Source organism: Aedes albopictus, chromosome 2, assembly GCF_035046485.1.
Source record: "Aedes albopictus strain Foshan chromosome 2, AalbF5, whole genome shotgun sequence".
Classification (NCBI taxonomy): Eukaryota; Metazoa; Arthropoda; class Insecta; order Diptera; family Culicidae; genus Aedes; species Aedes albopictus.
The window spans coordinates 406,416,198-406,429,336 of record NC_085137.1 but is presented as its reverse complement, the minus strand read 5'-3'; positions in this window follow the sequence as shown (position 1 = coordinate 406,429,336).

Here is a 13,139-nt window from a genome sequence, read left to right as displayed (position 1 = left end):
ATGATATTTAAATAATGAATTTAGTAGATTTTTACCTTCAAAAATTACTAATAAATCTGCTGGAAGGTGTAATTCCTCCAGCACGATAGACTCAAAACTTCTTTCTGACGCCATATTGATTTTCAACTTACGCTCTTCACGCTGGTTCCTGGCGGCTCCGAGAATAGGGTTATTTTCCGCTCGAATCAAATATATGTGTGGCGTGTTATGGTTTTTTACCATAACGCCTGACACATACTTTTGAAAATGGAACTATGATACAATTGATTAGGGATGCTCTTTAAGATAATCTGAATAGTTATAAATTGAATGAAGCTCAAATGAAAGTTATAATTTGCTGGTTTGAACTGTTGTATGTGTGATTGAACATATAAAAAAATATTGGTTTTTTTGCAGTGTAAAGAACCCAATTCTTTAATTTCGAGATATTTGATCGTAAGAACTACTTCATTTTTTACCATATATTTTGTAACTCAGTACCCGCATAGAAATTTACCATTCTTCAAACTAGACAAACCATTTCACGAACGCATTGAAAATGGTAACCTATTAGGGAGCGTCCATAAATTACGTCACGCAAAAATTGTCCATTTTCAACCCCCCCCCCCCCCCCCCCCCCTTATGTCACACTTTTTGTATGAGACCTCTGGAATTTTTGTATGGGTTGTCACACTTCACTCAACCCCCCCTCCCCCCTAAAAGCGTGACGTAATTTATGGACGTTCCCTTACGACTATGGTTCCGAAATGTTCTTCAGATTACGGTAACACCATAGGTGGAAGCCAAGCATTGTTTTAATATTATCCACTATGGTTCATAAGAAGTATGATAATGTATCCGTTTTGAACACATCTGGGTCTACCATATCGGAATATATTTGTACTGCATCAGCTGTGGTACACCGTTTCGGCTGGAAATTACTGTCAGCCATCTTTGCACTCGCGTAAACAAAAAAGTTTTGTTGTATGTACTCCAAGTTTTCTTGTGTAAATATTATTCCAATAACTTTTGTTGCTGCAAAGTGTCCTCCAAAGTATATTGATGGTAAGTAATACAGAAGATTTTTGGAAAAACGTTATTTTATTGCATTTTTTCTGCTTCAGATGCAAATTGGATGAACATGAAGACGTGCTGCGGCGTTTTTGTCTTGCACTTCATTCAATCATGTCGTCAAATAACGACCAGTGGCACCAGTAGCAGGAACATGCAGCCGTCGTAGCGCTAATAATCGGAAAAGATACGAGATGCGGTCAGGAGCTCGGTCAGAGACGAATACTCCTGCAGTTACGCCAGGTATTCATAAATGCATCTGCATCGGTTCCCGTGATCGCGAAGAGGCTTCCGCCAATGGTGTTTAGTGAAAATCCTGGTGAAAATATACATGAGCTGTTGCAACTGTAATTGTTCTGTACTGTTTTGTAATAAATGGTTACAAAATTTATTGACAAACGCGTTTGAATTTACAAATATTTATTAAAAAAAAAAAGAATCTTTAACCATAGTACGTACTGTTTTTTGCCGTTGTCGATGTTATAGTAATATTTTTTCCCAACCATAGTATCAACTTTCCAGATGTAGATTGGTCAACTATATTGAGTACGTTATCGTTACGGTTCACGTCTGAAATTTGTATGCAGAAAATCTGATTTTGAAACGGTAAACATACTTAACGACCCGTTGTCCGTATGGTCGGGTCTTCAAAAACATCACCCATTACGGTCAGAACATTACCCAGCTATGGTCGGCTTACGGTCGAGTATACCATTTTGATTATGGTAGAGGATGGACCATAAACCATATCCGGTGCTGTTCAGGTATGGTTTGGATCTATGCGGGTAGTGCCTTGCATATCGAGTTGTGGGAGTTGAAACCAAGGTTGAAACAGAGATGTTCAATGTTCATGCTCAATGTGGTCCGACGAGTGTTAGTGCCCATTTCCTTGGTATAACGCTTTCATAGTTTTCAATCCTGTCGAATATCGATATCAGAAGTTCTGATTTGTTAGAGCACCTTTAACGGTGCGCTTCTATACCCCGTTTGGCAGCCCTCCATCATTGCAGCAAACTTTACCGGTCGCTGCTGGATGCGCTCGCAAAATAGTAGCGCTATGGGTGGGTGACCAAATATAGTAGCGGGACAGTTGCGCTGCTAAAAATTATATGGGAATATGACAGCCCTCCCGATACGAATCAAGGTGACTGATTTGATTGCTACCGGTGTGGAAAAGGGTGGTTAAGTCAAAATGGTAGCGCTGCGCGGGTTGCTCGAATAGTAGCCGCCGTTAATGTTGCTCTTAATTGCAGAAATATTACCGTATTACCAGCGGCGTCATGGTCGCGATTTTTTCCGCAGTCAAGTTCGCAGATTGTGAACAATCCTCGGTACCCAATTACATAATTAATTTTTTGCCCTTTATTGTCGGATCGGTGCAACACGCTAAATATATATCAAAGTCCGATCGCAGCTCACTTTGGAAGCTGCGAACTTTACCGATAAAGTACCCAAATGCAAGTGAAAGAATGTCGAAATGTTTTACACATTAAAAAATGAAATTTATGCGCATATACATCGTTGAGTTACCTTTTCTTTTAATTGGGTTTTTAAATTAAGAAAAATGTATCGATTTTTTGATTTTATACGAAAGAGCACCTTTTTCTGAGCCACTATGATTTTTTTCAGATTTTTAGAACTTTATTTTGGTAGGGTGACAATGGGTATTATCGGCAGGTTTGTTCTCTTCGTCATGGGGGGTTTTTGTCAGCCAAATTGCCTGAAACTTGGCCAAATAATTCAGCTTAGTTGGGAAGGATTTGAGACCAACTCTTAGTTCAATTGGTTTCAAAAAAACCCCTAAGACGAAGAGAACAAAACGGCCGATCACCTTTTGACAGCTGGGTAACTGTTTGACAGCTGGGTAACTGTTTGAAGGGTGATTCGACAAATCGCTCCCATACAAACTTCAAATTGATTATTAAATACAGTGTATCAAACAATTGTCCGTACAGCAAATTTTTGGTCAACATAATTTTTCATTCAAATGTTTATAACTTTTTTATACGTCAAAAAAAAAACGCTGAAATTTTGACCAATCATAAACCATATATTGCAGCTCCATTGGTAAAATTTTGAGCGAGATCGAATAAGTTTTCTGAAAATTATCGAACTTTTAGTAAAACTTTTAGGATTTTTGAACACATTTTTAAAACATTATATCTCAATATGTAGTCGATGAAACTTTTTCAATCTTTTTTGTGTTACAGCTTATACCTAAGGCTTTCATATGCAGCTTCGTTTGAGGTTTTATATTCACTACAAAAAATATGAATAATTTGCTTATGCAGTTGACGGTATTTAAAAAATCACCATATTTTTAACATATAATCTGCCAAACGTTTTCTACCAATAAAAGTGCATTAACTGAACGAAAAATGCATAGGACCTACTCTTCATATGTTGTTTAGTAGGTCCTGTATAAACATATTACATTAAGTGAGTTTAAAAAAGTTGAAAACACTTGGCACTTTTATTGATCAAAATATAATAAATTTCCAAATAATACTCTGAATATATACAGATTTTTCATATCTTTTGTAGTGAATATAAAACCTCAAACGAAGCTGCATATGAAAGCCTTAGGTATAAGCTGTAACACAAAAAAGATCGAAAAAGTTTCATCGACTACATATTGAGATATAATGTTTTAAAAATGTGTTCAAAAATCCTAAAAGTTTTACTAAAAGTTCTATAACATTCAGAAAACTTATTCGATCTCGCTCAAAATTTTACCAATGGAGCTGCAATATATGGTTTATGATTGGTCAAAATTTCAGCGTTTTTGATTGACGTATAAAAAAGTTAAAAACATTTGAATGAAAAATTATTTTGACCAAAAATTTGCTGTACGGACAATTGTTTGATACACTGTAGGTTCCCGGGCTCCAAAAATCATGAAAATTTGGATTTCGGCTCAGTTTCGCATGCAGATTCAGAATATCGAATTATCACAACACCGCTAAAGAAGCCAATTAATAACACTAATGTTCATAATAAACAAAAAATGAAACAGTAGAGTACAATTTGTGCAAATAAAATTTCTAATTTCCTTGCTGAACAATATTTCCGTGAAAATTGTCCTTTTTAGATTGGTGTGTAATGCGTCCAGTTATCCTGTTTGTTTACGATTTGAGGACGTAACTATTTGCCTTGACGGAGGCTCTCTGAGAGAATTGGGTTTTTAAATTATGAAAAATGTATTGATTTTTTGGTTTTATACAGAAGAGCACCTTTTTCTGAGTCACTGTGATTTTTTTCAGATTTTTAGAACTTTGTTTTGGTACCTTAAATCAATTCCAAAAAAAATTTTTGAAATCACCTTTTGACAGCTGGGCAACTGTTTGACAGCTCCGCCCAGTACAAACTGCGACGAGGGGTGATTCGACAAATCGCTCCCATACAAACTTCAAATTGATTTTTAAATAGGTTCCCGGACACGAAAATTCATGAAAACTTGGATTTCGGCTCAGTTTGACATGCAGATTCTGAATAGCGGATTATCTCAACACCGTTAAAGAAGCCAATTGCGCTGTGCGTGAAAACAATATTTTTTAGCATGGGAAAGGATAGGAGCTGCATTTTTATATGCTTCTAAAATATTTTAGTGACTTCAGATTGAAAAAAGTGTTAATGTTTTGAAATATACTTTCAATTAGCTACACTATAACTGGTTTTAGACAAAAAGTTTTTAAATCACAATGTTATGTCTATAATATAGCGTATCAAAATCTCATTCGATAACATTAAGAACGTTTTTTTCTTAAAAAAATTTCTATAAAGAATTATAAGCATTTGAAAATGCAGCTCCTATCCTTTCCTATGTTAAAAAAAAATGTTTTCACGCACAGCGCAATTCTCTCAGAGAGCCTCCGTCAAGGCGAATGACGACGCCACCGTCAGTCCATTGTTCTAGCTTTGACATTAGATTCTCATGAGATAACTTCGCAACTCTTAAGCAAGCCGCGACTTCGATTTGGTGGTGCGAAGATAATAAATTTTATTCATCATAATGTATGCCGCACTCATGCACCCGTATAACGCATTTATGATTCGAAATAATAAATTCATAAGCATATCTGGAAGCAAGAATGCTTAAAAAGTGAATGAAATCAGATGAAATCAACGAAACGCTTGACAACAAAAAAAATTATCGTTGTTGCCATGATCGCGCGGTGCCGTTCATCCGCGAAACATTCGAAATCTGATCATGATCACTACACACTCAATCTGGGATTGTCTGTTCGGTAATTTATTTTACGGTTTTTGGACCGTAAAATGCGAAAAATACTGACTTTTCAGCATTTTTATTCAATATCACTGATGTTCAGCAATATTATTTGACACTTTACTGAACACAGTAATTATTTGTACTGATATTACCGAAAAATTGAAGATTTACTCAACAGAATCAAAAGTCAGTAAAAAGGAAGTACCGACTTTTCAGTAATGGCTTACTTTTTACTGAGCTTTCGTTAAAACAATAAAAACATCATTCGCCCATGTGCCCAGCTGTCAAAAATAGAAAAAAAACGCAAATGAAACTCGGAACATCAGATCTCGAACCCGACGCCATCTTTCCAGAATGCAGAATGATTTTACAATTGAAATTCATTCACTCTTGCCGTAAGTATTCGAAACTCCTAGACAAAACTAGAAACGGTCTTCGACAAATTGTTTACTTATGTAGCAGCATAGCTGGACCGGACAACTCTGCTGGGGCATGGTTTGCGAAACGGATTCACTTAGCTCAAACACAGCACCAGCAGGATTTTCCAGTAAAGGGTCTTTCTAGGAGCCGAAAAGTCGATCTAGTTCTGCCGGATCTTTTGGGAACGGTACATAGCATTATGGGTTTTCATACCTTTCAAGAGCAAGGATGATTGAATTAGAATTTATCGAAAATGAGGAAATTATAGCTAAAAGAAACTTATTTTGGAAAAAAAAAAGATTACCGAAAAGTCAGTAAAAGTTGGATCAACTATTACTGACTAAATCAGTTTTTATTTGACAGCTCGAAAGCTTCGTAGTTTACCGAGTTTTCGGTACTTGCAAATTATTACTGACTTAACTCTGCTGTTCAAAAACTCAGTAAAATTTTACCGACTTCGGTAATCAAATCTGAGTGTGTATAGATTTCCATCCTTGAATGCTCTTCGTGATATCCTTTCCTACCTTTAGTCAAGCCTTTTGTCACCACCTTTTTCGACTTCCATGCCGGACCCCTTCGTTGAAAAAAGCCTTTTGTTGTTCTAATAAAATAACGACGACGCTGACGCGACGATCGACTTTTGTTTGCATCAGTCAACAAAAGCCTTTTTTCTGGTAGCGTCGCGTTCTCTCTCACACACCGGGAGAGACGCCACGAACCGACGACGACGACGACGACGACGACGCTGAAGACGCTAAAGAATGGTAACGCTTGATTTGCATCACACATGATTGTGATCATAGCTCTAGTTAAAATTTAAATAAAAATCATTTTTCAGGGAACATTCATGTTCACTCTCCGCCACCTATGCCAAACCTTTTTTGTATAAAAGCTCTGATATTTTTGTATGGGTCGTCCCACTTTGTTGGATCCCCCTCCCCCCTTAAAACTTGACGTAATATATGGACGGTATATATATATATATATATATATATATATATATTGTAGTATAGGTATAAATCCTTGTTAGTTGTTTGAGTTGTTTGAGCTACAAACGCAAAATATGATTCTTTTTTTTTAATTACCTATTATCGCACACAAATTACCTAAATTAACGCATGAAAAAGCTTGAGCGTGAGACGTTTTTGCGTCCACTCCACCGACGTCGTCGTCGTCGCGTCGTCAAAGTCATCATCAGGCTGCTTGTTCTTTCTTCCAGCCAGTCAGTTACCGTCCATCGTTCGGTGCGCGAGCAACGGGATTTGGTGTAATTTCGGTCGCGTCTCCTGAAGTAGTAGCTCTACTTTTATTTTGTTTTATTACCTCTCCTCCATTGACAGCGAATTCCAGAGTGTTTGTGTGATTTTTGTCTCATTAATTGCAACCGAAGAAAGGTGAATCCGAAGTCAAGTGAATGGTCTGCGGTTTACTAATAGGGTGAAGATTCCAACGAGTCGTTCGGTTTCAAAAAACGTTGGAAGTTTAGTTGAAAAGTCGCTGGAAGAAAAAAAAATTGCAAACGTGGTTGACACATTCAACAGCATCTTCATCCGCCCTCGTCGTCGTCCGTCGTCACCCCCGCTCATTCATTCAGTTCTGGATAGGTGATAGCTCGGAGAAGAAACGAATGGGGCAGTGATGATTAATTTCATTAGGCGGAAATAAGTGCGATTGAGGAGCGAAACACTGTCACTATTGACCGAGCAGAAGGATAGCAAATGCCACGGCCGCAATAATGTTCTTCCGCGGGGGCCTCAGCTTCCGGCGCAACCTCTACTCGAAGCTGGTCCTGTTGCTGATTTTGGGGTTGTTTGTGTTGTTCTACTTCAAAAATTTGAATGGCAGTGATGGTGGCAACGCGAATAGCATTCCCATTGCCAACGGGCTGGTGGGATCGTTGAATCGGGGAAATTTTCTGATCGTGGGTGGCACCGATGGGCAGGACAAGATCTACGAGCAACTGGTACTGGCTGACCTTCGGAAGCAGGAGAAAGGTCTCGGGGATAGCGGCAAGGGGGTGGATTTGAAGGGGGAAGCGAAGGAGATTGGCGAGAAGCAACTGGCCACGATTGCGCTGAATGAGGAACTCAGCGAGCACTTGAGCTATAATCGGACTCCGCCGGACGAACGACATCCGGCGTGCAAGAGGAAAACGTACGACCTCAACAATCTTCCCTCCACCAGCGTCATCATCATCTTCTACAACGAACCGTACTCGGTGCTGGTCCGGACGGTTCACAGCGTGCTGAATACGGCCGATGGACGGCTCTTGAAGGAGATCATCCTGGTGGATGACGGAAGCACCAACGAGGAGCTGAAGGGGAAGCTCGATTACTACGTCCGGACCCGGCTGCCTTCGAAGGTGAAGGTCTTACGCCAGCGAAACAGGTTAGTTCTCTTCTTTCATTTAATCTTCTTATTACCATATACGCGAGCTTGTCCTATAGATGTCGTGGGGGCGAACTGTTGGCATAATATTAAACATGGTTACGTTGTAAGCAGCTATTCAAAAGGCTCGGGAGATCGAAGCACGACAAACAAGAAAAGTAATGACTGGTTCAATTGTTCTCGGGCGTACTTACTCGGCATGACACGTCGCATACCGTCAACCTGGTTTAGCTTAGCTGGGCAAGTCGATGCGCGCACGACGGCAACGAAAAGGAGAAGAAATTCTTTCCCGTTGATCGGCGTGGCGCTGTAGTGGTTCCCAATTGATTGAAGGTGGTGAGCTTCTCTGTGCGGCGTCATACAGCAAGTATTACATACTGGAATTTGTATGAACCTTTCTGAGGTTTATTTTTAATTCTGCTGCTTCTCTGAAATTACTTGAGGATCTCGTACGAAGCTCCCACGAAAAGTCTTACAAGATTTTTTCCACTAACATTTCTTTAAAAATTCCTTCTGGGATTCCTCCTAAAACTTTTTCCGAGGATTGCTTCAAGTTTATGTAGGATTTCATCACGAATTTCTTCAAGAATTCTTCAAAGAGTTGCTTCTTCCAGCATTCTTTTAGGAAATTCCTCTGAAATTCGTCCCAAAGTCCTCAATTTCCTCCTGGGATTCCTGCAGGAGTTTCTTTTGAAGTTAATCAATAACATCGTACTTGGATTACTATAACGATGTTCTGATGGATTCAAGCTAACGTTACTTGTAGCTCGTCCAGGATTTCCAGCTGGATATCCTCCAAGAGTTCCTTCTGTGAATCCTTCATGGATTTGCATCTAGGAATTCTCTCGGAGTTCAGTCTTGGAAATTTCTGGGAATCCCCAGAAATTCTTTCCGAAAACCCTCAAGGAGTTCCTTTTAGGAATGTTCCAGAATTTCTTTACAGGAATTCTCCAGGAGCTGATTGTTGAAATCCCCCAGGAGTTTTTTTAGGCATTCCTGCAAGAGTTCCTTGTGAGAGTGTTTTCTTCTAGGAAAATTGAGTACCTTCTGGGAACCCTCCACGAGTTTCTACTATGAACATTGCAGGAATTTCTTCTGGAAATCCTTCATCACATTATAATTATTATTCTATAGTTCATTTTGAGTTCCTTCATGAATTTCTCCACGCTTTCTTTTCGGGATTTCGCCAGGACCTTCTGAAGGATTCCTTCAGGATTTCCTTGAGGCATCCGTGGAAGAATACTTGAACAAAATTTTCTTGGAGGAATTATGGCAGAAATTCCTAGAAGATTTTCTGGAGAAATCCCTCGAGGGATTCCTGGAGCAATCCCTGAATGAATTCGTGGAGGTATTTCTGGACCTAAAGACTTTTTTGGAGGAATTCCCTAAGTAATTTCTGAGGATTCCTGGAGGAAAGTCTGGAGCAACTCTTCGAGAAATTTCTGAAGGAATTTTTGAGGAATTTCTGGAGAAATTCACAAATGAATTCCTGGAGCGGAGGAATTCCTGGAGGAATCCCTAGAGGAAATCTTGAAGAAATTCTGGAAGAAATTCCTATACGATTTTCAGGAGGAATTCCTGAAGAAAGCCCTATATGAATTCCTAGATGAATCCTTGAAGGAATTCCTGGAAGTATCATAGGAGGAATTCCTAAAGAAAATTTTTGAATAATTTTTGAATGAATTTCTCGAGGAATTCCTGGAGGATTTTTTGTGTATTTTCTGAAAAAATTAAAGGATGAATCCCTGGAGGAATTCCTAAAGAAATTCCTGGAGGAATCCATTTCTAGAGGAAATCTGGCAGTGGATTTTCTAGCGGAATCCCTAAAGGAATTCCTGGAGGTATATCTGGAGGAACTCCTGAAGCAATATGTGGAGGAATTTTTGGATGAATTTTTGAGGTTTCCAATGTTTCCTGGAGAAATATCTGGAGGAACTCCTCGAAGAATTTCTGAAGGAACTCCTGGAGAAATTTCTGGAGGATGTTTTGAGGGATTCCTGAAGACATTCAGGGATGAATCCCTGGAGGCATTCCTGGAGAAATTCTTGGAGGTATCCATGGCGGAATCCCTGGAGGAATTTCTTGAGGTATTCCGGGAGAAATTCCTTTACAAATTTCTAAATTCTGGAAAAATCTCTAGAAGAATTCGTGGCTGAAATTCCTAGAGGATTTTCTGGAGAAATATCTGGAGAAATCCTGGAACAAATATCTGAAGGGGTTCCTGGCCTTTACATATTTCTTCCGGGATTTCTCCAAGAGTTCCTTCTGAAATTTCTACGGATGTTCACTCTGGAACTCTCTCAAATAGTTGTCATAGAAATTCTTTAGATTATCTTATTTGGTAATTCTTCATGAATTTTCAATGGAATTCATTATGGAATTACTCCCAGGAATTCCATATAACCTTCTTCCGTTAGTTCCGTATAAAATTTCTACAAAATTTTCATGATGAATTTCTCCAAAAAAAAAACTCGAGGAATTGGTCCAGCAGTTCCTCCAGTTGCTTCCTTTTTTCTTCTTTAATTCTTTCTAGGAATCCCAGAAAAAATTAAACACATTTGAACGGGGACTGGAGGAATCCCAGAATAAACTCCAATAGGAATTCCTGAAGGAGCTGAAAGTTCTGAAAGTGTTCATAGAATAAACTCGAAAAAATAATCCTGGATAATTCCCGAGAATCCTGCAGGATCCCCAGTAGGAGATCAGAAAAGAACTCCAGTAGGAACTCCTAGGGAATTCTTGTGTAGAATTGCTGGAGAAGTCCTGAAAGAATCCAAAAAGATACTCTGAGAGTTATCACGGATGCAATTTCTGTAATAATCACGGAAGTTTTCCTAGTTGAAATTCCCGGAGAGAAGTCAGAATGAACTCCAGGTGGAACCTCAGAAGAAAACCCGGGAGCAAACTTTGGAGGAATTCCTCTAAATGCCACAAATTCCTTTTCAAGATCATCATTAATCCCACTATGAGCCCAACCGGAACCATATACCAGATTTTGTCCTACAACTTCATTTAAAACCAGAACATGATCATTTGGGCCTTCTGGGTCTTGGTCTGCGCCGTCACATTCTTAAGCCTTCAGTACACGCTTTGCCAAGTATGCAAACTTTTTCGCACGCATCAACCAACAGCAAAGCATACGCTTGACATTTCCGATGTTTTGTCAATGTTGGGACTAGCACGTCCCAATTAGTAATGAATTGGATGATTCTGGATGCAACCATGATTACTGAGCTTAATGAAATCGCGGAAGTAACTCAGCTGATGATAGTTACAACCTCGTACAAACTTCTTTACTCGTGCACATTTTCTCGGACGAAACAGAAAATCGATCTAAACCGTCATATTCTACATCTAATATATTCAGCGCTAGAGCGCTACTACCACCTACTCATACTAAACGATCGAAAAATCCGATCGTTTAGTATGAGTAGGTGGTACTAACACTTTTACGATGTAAATATTAGAGTAAGAATATGGCGTCCTTGGTGATAATTGTGAGAAAAACATTAATCTACAACTTTGCCAAACACAACATTTCAATATTAGGTTTCTGAACTGAGTTATGGACAAATGAGTCAAACGATTGCCAGGTGATCGAAAACATCCTTGGATGAGATTCTTCCGGAGGTTTATTTAGAAATTCTTCAGAAGTTCCATCTGGGATTCTTCCAGGAGTTTATCCTCAGATTCCTAAAGAAGTTACGTCTGGAATTTCTTCAAGAGCTCTTGCCAGGACTTCTCCAGGAAGTACTCCCGAGATTTTCCCAGAGATTTTTTTCTGGGATCTCTTGAGAAATAACATCTACTAAACTCTCTAGAAATTAATTCCGAAATTCAAAACGTGATGGGAGCGCAACTGGACTACTGTCTTGTTCTGCAAGATCCTGCGTGGAATTGGATTTCTTAGGGAAGATACTGTACGTCACATGATATTCAGTGTACTTACCTGGAGGTCTGCGCTCCCTCTCGCTACGCCTAACCACATTTGATTGCGGGTCCTCAAATTGCGGAGGGAGCGCAAGTGATGTACCAGCCTCGGTTTCAGCTGGATCCACTCTACGTTCCACAACGGTCGTGTTGAATTCCTCAGTTACCGCTTCATTATCATCAACTTCACTTTCGCTGTCTTCACCTCAGGCTCCGGAATAGACTCATCAATATTTGTTGCTTCTTCAGTCACTATCTCAATTGTCGATGATGCTTCATTAACTTTCGGATATTCTTGCCGCTCAACAGTTTCACTGATGAAAATCACATCCCGGCTCACAAAAATCTTGCCTTTGTGTTGTATAGCCTGTAGCCGTTTCCGTTATTGCCATATCTGATGAAAATACACGCTTCTGATTTTGGGTCCCACTTCCTGCGCTTGACCTTAGATACGAATGAAATCGCTTCAGATCCAAATACTCTCAAGTGGGATAAATCCGGGCTTTTCCCATAGAATGCCTCCTCCGGTGTAATCCGTAATCCTTTTATTGGTGATCGATTAGTAATGTAAACTGCAGTTCCAACCGCCTCCGCCCAAAATCGCTTTCCCAGATTCGCATTGAATTCATGGTTGATTCCACACATTTTTAGGTACTTTTGAAATTCCACGCTTGTGAACTCTGTACCATTATCGCTTCTGAACCGCTTTATCTTCTTACCAGTCTGTGTTTCGACATTTGCTTTAAAATTCTTGAACGCCCACAGAACTTGATTCTTGGACCGTAAAAAATACATGAATGTTTTTCTGCTGCACGCAAAAAAATCCGTTCAGATATACGTGCACTCCCAGTCACGGCAACGGGAACAAACGAGAACTATGCATAGCAACGATAACAACAATAAGAAATGTACACCGTGAACTAGATTTCACGTTCTCTAGAACGCCCATATTGAAAGCTGGAACTAGTTCCAGTTCACGGTGTATATTTGCTTGTTCTCATATTTGCGTTTGTTTGTTCACGATTATCAGAACGGTTTTCTGAGCGTATGATGTCATCGATAAATGTTAAGGAATATTTGCTGCCACCGATAGAAGTTGTCTCCATTGGACCGCACAAAT